Source organism: Polyodon spathula, chromosome 6 (genome assembly GCF_017654505.1).
Source record: "Polyodon spathula isolate WHYD16114869_AA chromosome 6, ASM1765450v1, whole genome shotgun sequence".
NCBI lineage: Eukaryota > Metazoa > Chordata > Actinopteri > Acipenseriformes > Polyodontidae > Polyodon > Polyodon spathula.
Window position 1 is genome coordinate 61,829,288 of NC_054539.1, and position 12,384 is coordinate 61,841,671.

Genomic DNA, 12,384 nt, shown 5'->3' on the forward strand with positions numbered 1-12,384 from the left:
AAGGACAGGCAAGTCAGTATTTTATACATCAGTGTCACAAAGACAGCCGGAGTGGGCGACGTCAGACCAGAAACAGGAACCAGGAAATAAACACGGGGGGGGGGGGGAGAGAGGTGGAGCTGAGCGAATGGTCTTGGTCAGCATTTAATAAATGAACAGATAGTCAGAAAATGGCACTGGTAGCCAAAATAAACAGGCATACAAAACCGACTAACACTAAACAAAACACGGTGAGCAGATATTTTAACTATTAGTATTATTAAAATTATTATTATTACCTCCGTCTCCAATCCCGTTCTCCACTCACCGAACACACAACCCAGAGTGAGTGAAAACATGCTGCTTTTATGCAGCTGTACCGAGACTCAACTGCTAATCAATCATTCAACTGGAGTCTCGGTACAACTGCACGTGAATTAATAAAGTGCAATTCCCGTGCTCACATATTATTACTTTTTACTTGCACTTGAAGTGCTGTGCAATCCTCGTGCCTAAATACAAATATACATTTAAAACACTTGTGTTACACAGACCCGTTTATATCCTGTGTACCAATGACTATACACCAACATTAACACACAACATATAACAGAAAATACACACAGAGGCAGGCACTTTGCCACAGTCACCCTTGCTAAGCATCCTTCCTGCCTTTTTTATTATTTCTACAGTTCAATACTACATGTATTTTTACTGAACTGGCTGTAAAGATATATAGCAGCTGTCAGCAAGGTATTGTGTGTTTCTTTTCTAAAATCAGATCGATCGTTTCATACACCTGCAGAAAAACAACGCTGAAAAACAAACCAGCGTTGTTATTTAGTAGATTATATAGGGGGCATTACATCTATGGCCAAACGTTTTGCATCACACCCTGTAGAATTAACAATGTTACGTAGACATATTGAAATTACATATTGCTTTGTAGTTTTCCAAAAATTGAAAAATGTGACATTTCTAAATCTAACATGAAATACTGTACTACTATTGTAGTTTCTGGTAGACTTTTGAGATACTATTTTGTAGTTTCTTAGATTGCATGATGTTAAATAAAATATCAAAATTAAGTTTTATAGTTTTTTTTTTTATTTTATTTATTATTTATGTCTGCATCCTAATATTTACTAGGTGATGCAAAACTTTTGGCCATAATGTAAATTACATTCGAGTACATAGCCTACAGTGTGCTACTGACACTAGTGTACCGCGTAGTGCATACTGCTCCTGTGTGTCCGGGTGCAGGCTAGCGGTACCGTGCAGTGAACATGCACAGCGGTGGCGCACCACGCCTGTCTGTCTCGGGCTTTAGCCATCGCATCAGATCTGTAGCCGAGGCTGGATAATCTGTTTGTTACAGAATACCAAATCAGGTGCATATTGAGATTACACAGCCATGTTATCTGTGAAAACCGTCTTTTTTTTTGCTGAGGAAACCCAGGATAATAATACCAGTGTGCTTATTATAAAGCTGTATAACTTTTACTTCAGAACATTACATATTTTTTGGAAACTGTCAGCGCTTTTTGCTTGCAAACCAATTTATCCTTTACTGTTTTGTTAACTATGTTTTTTTGTTTGTTTTTTTTAAGGTACACAAAGATTATGTGACAACCCCAGAACTTAAGGAAGTGAATAAATGAATGGAAAAATTGAATTTAAATATGTTGTTGATGAAATTCTGAAATAAAACAAAAGTGATTATGTATTAAACACAACATTTCGGAGCTGATTATATTCTTTACTATCTTCTTATTACACAGTGTATTGTACTTTCAACCCTTCCTCACACACAGTTTACAACGCATGCTATTGCTACACTATCAGAACATGTCTCAATAAATGCCTCCATGTCTTTAACTTTGGTTCTTAAACGCAACAGATTTTTCAAGGAAAAGCACATAAGGGGAAACTTCAAAATGTAACTAGTGCTATACAGTATCTATACAGAAAAATGGGACATACTAAAGGAAGGTCCCGGAAGGACCACGGTTTGAAGTGGAAAGACTGTGGTTTACCCTGGAAGGACCACTTTGAATGTTAAAGGCTTTAGAGACAAATTATCTTTTTTTTATAAATATAGCATAGTTAAAAAAAAAAAAAGTGTTACCTGTAATTTTGTTACACGGCGACAACTATCAATAATGATTAGGTTAAAGTTACGATTGAGGCTAGGATTAGTGTAATAGAATGACAGAGATGATAAAATGATAATATTTTATAACATCAGTATGACAATTTGGTTCCATGGTGGATGACTTTGAAGGCAGAAAGCATACATTTCCAGTTATTTGCCTAAACAGATATTTCAGAAGTAAATCAGGAACTAAGTTCATATCTTGCTATTTGTTAACACCCCACCATAATTAACATTATTTACCTTTGATAAGCACTTCATAAGAGTGTTTTGTACCTCGGATCATATATTTTTTAACAGAGTAAATCTAAATGTTGTGTGCTGCCATAGCTAATGCAGGACAAAACGTAGTATTAAAACAAGATTATATGACTCACATGAAGTAACTTGGGCCCTGTTTTAAAGACAGCTTCGAAGTTGCTCTTTTATACGACACGCTTGAAGGTTCATGAAAAAAAGATAAAATTGGCATACCATACCACAAAACATTTTGCTACAAATGCTCTGTTGGTTGCAGTTTCTGTTAGGAACTCAGGCAACAAGTGCCCCACTCCACTCCCGACACCAGAAATATTTAAGGTTAGATATTTATTAAATTGTTAAGAGAATTACTGTCATTAACAAATTTATTAAATAAATAACTTTTTTTTTTAAATAAATATTTTTGTCAAGTCACTATGAAACTGTATTTGTCATTTAAAATCACAGTAAATCTTTTTTGAAGATTAACATTGTAATATTTCTGGGATCAGCCATTGAGGACCTAAAAATCACAGCCCTCTCTCATTGGTCAGTCACGCATTTTCTATCGCCAGTCATCTGGAAGCTGTGATGCCGTGGACTCCCGCTCGTTCCTGATAAGGACTTAGTTCCTGCTGTTTGTTTTATGCTCAGGCACTGGATTCCGAGAGGTTACCAGCCTGTTTCTTTAACTGGATACAGATACTAAGAGGGGAAAATGATTCTACATTAATTCTTATAAGGAATCTTTGAGTGAGACAGTATGAGGTTCTTACTGTGGAATGCAGTGTTTGGTTTTCACTGACGTAACAGAGCCCATGTTGGCCAAAAAGTTCCACTTTTGACACATACGTCCATAGAACATTGTTCCAGAACTCTTGAGGATCATCCAGGTGCTTTTTGGCAAACTTGAGATGAGCATTCATGTTCTTCATAAGAACATAAGAAAGTTTACAAACGAGAGGAGGCCATTCAGCCCATCTTGCTCGTTTGGTTGTTAGTAGCTTATTGATCCCAGAATCTCAAGCAGCTTCTTGAAGGATCCCAGGGTGTCAGCTTCAACAACATTACTGGGGAGTTGATTCCAGACCCTCACAATTCTCTGTGTAAAAAAGTGCCTCCTATTTTCTGTTCTGAATGCCCCTTTGTCTAATCTCCATTTGTGACCCCTGGTCCTTGTTTCTTTTTTCAGACTGAAAAAGTCCCTTGGATCGACACTGTCAATACCTTTTAGAATTTTGAATGCTTGAATTAGGTCGCCACGTAGTCTTCTTTGTTCAAGACTGAACAGATTCAATTCTTTTAGCCTGTCTGCATATGACATGCCTTTTAAGCCCGGAATAATTCTGGTCACTCTTCTTTGCACTCTTTCTAGAGCAGCAATATCTTTTTTTATAGCGAGGTGACCAGAACTGCACACAATATTCAAGATGAGGTCTTACTAGTGCATTGTACAGTTTTAACATTACTTCCCTTGATTTAAATTCAACACTTTTCACAATGTATCCGAGCATCTTGTTAGCCTTTTTTATAGCTTCCCCACATTGTCTAGATGAAGACATTTCTGAGTCAACAAAAACTCCTAGGTCTTTTTCATAGATTCCTTCTCCAATTTCAGTATCTCCCATATGATATTTATAATGTACATTTTTATTTCCTGCGTGCAGTACCTTACACTTTTCTCTATTAAATGTCATTTGCCATGTGTCTGCCCAGTTCTGAATCTTGTCTAGATCATTTTGAATGACCTTTGCTGCTGCAACAGTGTTTGCCACTCCTCCTACTTTTGTGTCGTCTGCAAATTTAACAAGTTTGCTTACTGTACCAGAATCTAAATCATTAATGTAGATTAGGAATAGCAGAGGACCTAATACTGATCCCTGTGGTACACCACTGGTTACCACACTCCATTCTGAGGTTTTTCCTCTAATCAGTACTTTCTGTTTTCTACATGTTAACCACTCCCTAATCCATGTACATGTGTTTCCTTGAATCCCAACTGCGTTCAGTTTGAGAATTAATCTTTTGTGCGGGACTTTGTCAAAAGCTTTCTGGAAATCTAAATAAACCATGTCATATGCTTTGCAATTATCCATTATCGATGTTGCATCCTCAAAAAAATCAAGCAAGTTAGTTAGACACGATCTCCCTTTCCTAAAACCATGTTGACTGTCTCCCAGGACCCTGTTACCATATAGGTAATTTTCCATTTTGGATCTTATTATAGTTTCCATAAGTTTGCATATAATAGAAGTCAGGCTTATTGGTCTGTAGTTACCTGGTTCAGTTTTGTTTCCCTTTTTGTGGATCGGTATTACGTTTGCAATTTTCCAGTCTGACGGTACAACCCCTGTGTCAAGAGACTGCTGTATGATCTTGGTTAGCAGTTTGTAAATTACTTCTTTCATTTCTTTGAGTACTACTGGGAGGATCTCATCCGGCCCAGGGGATTTGTTTATTTTAAGAGCTCCTAGTCCCTTTAACACTTCTGCCTCAGTTATGCTAAAGTTATTTAAAACTGGATAGGAACTGGATGACATGTGGGGCATGTTGTCAGTATCTTCCTTTGTAAAAACTTGTGAAAAGTAATCATTTAATATATTTGCTATTTTCTTCATCTACGATTTTGCCATTTGTATCTCTTAAACATTTAATCTCCTCTTTGAATGTTCTCTTGCTGTTGTAATATTGGAAAAACATTTTGGAATTGGTTTTAGCTCCCTTAGCAATGTTCATTTCTATTTCTCTCTTGGCCTTTCACTTCCTTTTTGACTTGCGTTTGCAGTTCTGTGTACTCTTTCTGCGTACTTTCTTTTTGGTCTTTTTTTTTTAATGCTCTGTAAAGTGCCTTTTTTCGCTGAATATTTTTTTTTAATTGATCTATTAAACCATTTTGGCAATTTAGTTTTACATTTAGATTTGTCTACTTTAGGGATGTAATTGTTTTGCGCCTCTAGTACTACATTTTTGAAGAACAACCATCCTTCTTCTGTGGGTGTATTCTCTGTTTTACTCCAATGTACTTCTGTTAGTCTCTGTTTCATACCTTCATAGTTTGCTTTTCTAAAATTGTAAACCTTAGCTTTAGTCATTACTTTTGGGGTTTTAAAAAACACTTCAAATGAGACCATGTTGTGGTCTGAGTTTGCCAGTGGTTCTCTGACCTCTGTTTTAGTTATTCTATCTTCGTTATTTGAAAAGACTAAATCAAGGCATGCCTCCCCTCTAGTCGGTGCCTTGACAAATTGTGTTAGGAAGCAGTCATTTGTCATTTCCACCATTTCTATTTCATCCTTCGTGCTACCCACCGGGTTTTCCCATTTTATTTGGGGGAAGTTGAAATCCCCCATTAGTATGGCTTCTTTGCTACACACATTTCTAATGTCATTGTATAACAGATTATTTTTCCCACCGTCTGAATCTGGCGGTCTATAGCATGCTCCTATTATTATGCCCTTTGAATTTTTGTCCGTTATTCTGACCCATATTGATTCGGTTTTATTTTCTTTGTCCAGGTTTAACACCTGGGCTTCAAGACTGTTTCTTATGTATAGTGCTACCCCTCCTCCTCTTCTGTCCTGCCTGTCTTTCCTATACAGTGTATACCCACAAATATTATATTCGTCCCCATCACTCTCAGACAACCAAGTTTCAGTAACACCTATCACATCATAGTTACCTGTTAGTGCAGTAGCTTCAAGTTCTATAATTTTGTTTCTGATACTTCTAGCATTTAGATAAATACATTTAATGGTTGTCTTACCTGAGTTGTTGTTCTTGTTTTGATGCGGTCTCCCTTCTGTTTTTTTTGTTGATTTCTCCCCCCTTCCTTTCTAGTTTAAATGCTTCTGAACCTGCTCGAGGATCTTTTCTCCAAGTAGACTGGTTCCCTTGTTATTTAAGTGCAGTCCGTCCCCTCTATACAGATAGTCCTCATTGTAGAATGTGGTCCAATGATCAAGATAGGTGAAGCCTTCCCGTGTGCACCACATCTTCAGCCATGCGTTTTGATTAATTATTTCCAGCTGTCCATATGGTCCTTTGCAAGGTGCCGGTAGTATACCAGAAAATACCACAGTTTTGGTTTTCTCTTTTAATTTCCTTCCTAGCTCTCTGAATTTGTTTTGCAGGGATTTTGGTCTGTCTCTTCCAATGTTGTTTGTACCGATGTGGACGACTACTACCGGGTCGTCTCCTGTTCGTTCTAGGAGCCTGTCCACGTTCTCAGTGATGTGCTTGACCGAGGCTCCCAGAAGGCAGCACACTGTTGTAGTAAGGGGGTCCAAACTGTGAATTGAACTTGCTGTGTTTCTCAATATGGAGTCCCCAACAATCATGACCTCCCTTCTTTTTGCTGTCTGGTCACCACTGTCAATGGGGTCCTGGATGTTGTTCCTTTCGTTCTCTTGTTGTTGGTTCTGCTCATCAAAATTCTGAAGTGACTCAAATTTGTTGGTTGTTTTGATTTCTGGTGGTTGTGTTTGACACAATCACTCGTCACCAAAGACGGAAACGATGATGTGTACTTAGGGTAAAACGGGTTACAGAAAACTACCACGCTACAAGTCCATGAATCCTGGCATTTAGGCTCCGCTCTCTCTGGCTCTGACTGTGGTTTGGTGGAGCCCCAGAGCCTTAGAAATGGCTTTGTAACCTTTTCCAGACTGATAGGCATCAACAACTTTTTTTCCGGAGGTCTTCAGGAATTTCTTTTGATCGTGGCATGATGTGCCTCTAGAACCTGTGTGCTGACAACTTCACTCTGATGGTAAGTGCCAAAGTTAGTCAGATTTATATTGGGCAACAGCTGACCCTAATTATCCATTTAATTGGGTTGAGTTAACTAGGGGGGGGCAGTAACTTTTTCACATCTGAAGATTGCATGTTTGATTTCCTTGCACACCACTCCCTCTATATACTACTACAACCCACAAAAAGATCAGACCAAATTTGATGTGAAAAATGTGCAAAAATGCAGAAAATCAGACGGGGGCAAATACTTTTTCATAGTACTGTATAAGGTTTTCAAAAATTAATGGACACTGGACACAGTGTTGTTGCAAACCTAGTCACTTGTGGTGCCCCCCCCCCCAAGGATCTGTTTTTGGGCCCCTTCTCTTCAATATCTACATGTTTCCCTTGAGCCACCTCATCTGCCAGCACAGCCTCATGTTTTACGCCTATGCTGACGACACCCAGCTCTACTTAAAACTCGATCCTGGTAGCCCCTTTGCCATGGTTCGGCTCTTGGCCTGCATTCAAAACATCGAGGCCTGGATGTCTGCCAATTTTCTTCAACTGAACACTAACAAATCTGAACTCCTTCTAATAGGATCTAAAACTCAACTTAAGAATCTCAACATAGCTGCCCTGAACCTCAGAAACTGTCTGCTGCTGCCTTCCCCCACAGTATGAAGCCTTGGTGTACTTCTTGACAGCAACCTCTACTTTGATGCCCACATCTCCTCCGTGGTCAAATCGCACTGGCTACCTGTAAAGTTCAGGATTATGTTCAAAACTCTCCTGCTCACCTACAATGCCCTTCATCATACAGGTCCCGAGTACCTCCTCAACCTGCTAAACCGCACTGTCCCTGCCCGCAAGCTGAGGTCCGACTCTGGCTTACTTGTTATCCCCAAGCAAAAGCGCACCACACTTGGACAACACTCATTTAGCTTCATGGCTCCGACTCTCTTGAACTCTCTCCCAGTTTTGGTTCGTGATGCTCCGACCGTAGCTCACTTAAAATAAATCAACTCTCAAAACCCATCTGTTCTCTTTTGCTTTATATGCTTCTTAAGCCTGATATCTGTTATTAGCTGCTGCTACTATTTCACGTATTGTTACTGTCATGTATCCTGCACTTTCCACTGTATTTATTGTACTATTTCATGTATTATGCTACTATCATGTATTATGCACTTTCCACTGTATTAGGTGTACTATGTATTATGTACTTGCCACTGTATATCATGTATTTCTCTGTTTGAAGTATTATGGATTTTCTTGTATTTATTGCATCTTGTAAAGCACTTTGTGATGGTGTTCCACTATGGAAGGCGCTATATAAAATAGATTGATTATGTAGTTTCTACACACCTAACCATTCATACATTCCTATTTAGTTAGCCTTAAATCAAGTGCTAAACAAACATAGAATCACATTTCCGTGTGTTTTTTTTGTTTTTTGTTTATCTTCTTACGTCACAATAACATATTGAAAACCCTCCAACTGGTAAATTGCTTGCTCACATCAGCCACCAGGTGGCGTTACAGGTCAACTGCCACTATATCAGAAAATGTCCTAAAAATTGTATAAGTATGCAAAGTTTAACATTTGTATTGGAGAGTGCACACTCTTGCCTATTTGTTGTGCTTATTGGCTGGACAATGCTGTTTGATGTCAGTTACACCATAGGACATTGGTGGACATCAATTTCCCAAACAAAAGTGTTTCTAGTAAAAACGTCATTGTAAAATTAGAATAACCATACAACGTTTCTCCATGTATCAAAATACCCTCACAGAATTATCCCTATGTAATTTTTTTTTATTTTATTTTTTTTAATTGTTCTGAGTTGTTTTGTTTTTTTTTCTGACTATTTGCATGCATAAGCTTTCGGTCATTTAGACCGAATGGCACTTCTACACTTTTAAACCTGTTGTCGTTTTCCAGGTAGGGCCTATACAAACCAGAAGATAGCATAGCATAAACAACACAATTGTAGAAACAAAGTCATCAATAAAACTACACAGTTAAAAACACATCAATAAAACTATTTAAATTGCCTGATTTGTTTTGATCTTCTTTCCACTTGTTAATTTAATAGTCCTTTTTACAGTCTTAAGAAGTGCGCGCGTAGTTGCCCGACAAGCACATAATCCCTTTACACGGGCTGTTCTGTGGGGTGTTAAAAGTGTCACTTTAAATTTTACAGTTCGTTTGATGGAACAAACTATGTTTCGCATGAGTATTTCAAGTCCAGCAACACTAAGCCTTTAGATTTCAAGCTGTTTGCACACGTTTTGTTAAATAACTCAAATGTATAAACATTAGCTTGCTCCGTTTTTCAGTTACACAGAGTAATAACTAAACACTATTGTGTTGGCACAAACACATCTCCAATACAATCCAATTTAATCGTAAACTAAACAATGTATCTTTTTAAGCCTTACTGTTTGGTACGCTTCTCGTTAGCATCCACAACACCTTCAACCATAGACTTCATTAGACCGGCCAGCTGAGTTCGGAGCAATTGCACCGCCATCTTACGTGATAATAAGACTAAGAGAGAGTACAGCAGAGACAGCGGGTGAGTTTTGTAAATATATTTATATTAATATTTAACCTGCTTCAATAGATTTTCAATTAAATGAGTATGTTGTGAAAAACAATTAGAACCAACGTGATTCAGTAGGCCTGTTGCCACCTGGCCCCATAGTTCCGGAACACATTGGGACGGGACATGGTTTTTAAGTTGCCCTTAAACTGAAAGCAATAAACACGTGAATTGAGCACTAAGCACTTGCTTAATTTATTGCTTCTTAATTATCCGAATCATTGTGATAATACAAATCTTACAAAATAAAAATAAATATCTTGAATAAACCTACACACTTTTATTCAAGATATTTATTTTTATTTTGTACAAAATTATATTTCAGTTCTCAATATTTAAAATATGTTATTTATATCCTATTAATTAGTAATATATAGCCCTAATTTACATCGACTCTCCCAATTAAATAACAACACTGATCCAGTGTTCAGGCTGTCTGGTGTCAGGAATAGTGAACAGCTGCTCAGTTAATGATTTCAGTGGGAGAAGGTGATATACTATTAGAAACTATAAAGAAACTTTAAAATATATATTTTCAAAACTATTAATAAAATAAATAAATATTGATGATGTACTTATTTATTTATTTCATTTGTTAAAAGCTATTATTGTATTGACTCAAGATAATTAATCACCAGAATCAATTTAGCAAAGGTTTAGGGCTCAATTCACATGTTGATTTCCTTCGGTTTAAAGGCAATTTCAAAATCCTGTTCTGTCTCAGTGTTCCAGAATTATGGGGCCAGGTGGCAACCCTAAGTACAATACATCTGAATATCGTTTGTATGAAGGAAGATACAGTTTTTGTTGCTAAAATCTATTAAAAACATATTGTTATTTTTATATATGCTTCTTAGTAAACAGCTTTACTATAAACTACATTAGTATACCTATAGACATAAATGCATTCACCAAATTTAAAGGTTTGTGTCATGTCTAAAAAGTGAAAGGTGGGCCATGCTGGAGATTTCTCAGTTATTACCAAATATTGATAATTATAATGTGGTTTATTTATTTATTTATTTACAATAACCCAAACACAGCACAGTTTAGAGCTGCTTTCAAGAAGATCCTGGCTAGGTGTGGTGGGCTTCCAAATTCAAATGGGAGTGGAGTACAGCTTGATGAAACCACAAATGTTACTCTTGATGAAGATACTCTTATGACAGAGAATGGTGACCTTGTGGGCACAACATGTAGAGTTTTTACACATCTTACCCCTGCAGCATCATGTGCAATATTTGAATCAAGAATCCTCAGTACCTGTAACCATTTGCTAACTTCCTCTTAGCTTCAACAGATTTTAAATATCAGAAGATTTTGCTACAGTGAAAATGTGCCTGCTTTTTGTCTGAAATGTAGAACTTATGATATTACACTGCTAGACATAAAAACATCATAAAGTTTAATTAAATATTGTTAAATGTATGTTATTCTTACTTGCCAAGTAGCTGGGTTCCCAAAAATATGGCGTCACACATGCCTGTGTTGCTATGACTGTTTAAATAACGTACCTGCATATTTTAAATTCATTGTTAACATACCAACAACATGAGCCTCTGTGGTCCAGTGGTTAAAGAAATGAGTTTGTAACAAGGAAGACCCCGGTTCAAATCCCTGTTCAGTCACTGCCTGATTGTGTGATTCTGAGCAAGTCACTTAATCTCTTTGTGCTCAGTCTTTCAGGTGAGACAGTGTTGTAAGTGACTCTCAGCTGATGCATAGTGACTCTCAGCTGATGCATAGTTCACACACCTCCTACCTTGTAAAGCACTTTGTGATGGTGATCCACTGTGAAAGGTGCTATATAAAAATAAAAGGTTACTTATAACTTTATCGCTCTTCCTGCAGTGTTTTAGAGGACAGATCTCAAACCCCAGTGCATGAGAGCGGACATTTTGGAAATACTTTGAAGTTATAAGTGTAAAAAGTTGTCAGAATGTGAACAATGAAAACACAATTTACAGGTACATTATTTAAACAGGTGTAGAAACACAAGGGGATGCATAACACTGTACTCTTTGGAACACCACTGCTTATTCTTTTAAGTACCGGTAATAAAAAATGGTATCTGAAGTGCACTACACTTCAGTTCTGTGATTCTTGGGAACTGCACTGCACAGCAAATCAATGAGGTCATTGCTGGGCTTCCTGAAAACACCATGAATTCGCCAGCTACTAGGAACTGTGGGAGTGGTCAGGAAACCACTTCTAGACAACGCTAGCTTGTAATACATTAATGACACAATGCTGCAGCCAAGGACTTTTTATTTTATTAAAATATGTAAAGCAAATGGAGAAGATCCAAGCGACTGGTGTATTTTTGTAAAATAAAAAGTGGTTTTAATAGAAATACTAAATATAACTTCAATAATAATTTGTCCCATTTTCAGTGACCTAATCTATACATTACTGTTTTAATTATTACTTTTCAGTGTCCTATTTAGTCTATGCTAAATTATACAGTACATTGCTAATGGTCTACATGGGAGTGTTCCACACAAAACCCTTTTTCAAATCTGGGAGTGCTGCTGTCACCATCTCCTGTATGTAAACTGACTCTTGAGGCTGAGAATCACTTGAGTTAGAGGTGCTCAAATTTGAAATTCTAGGGACCTATTCTCAAAGCTGTTTATTTCAAGTCGGTACTCTATTTTTCTTAACAGGGAA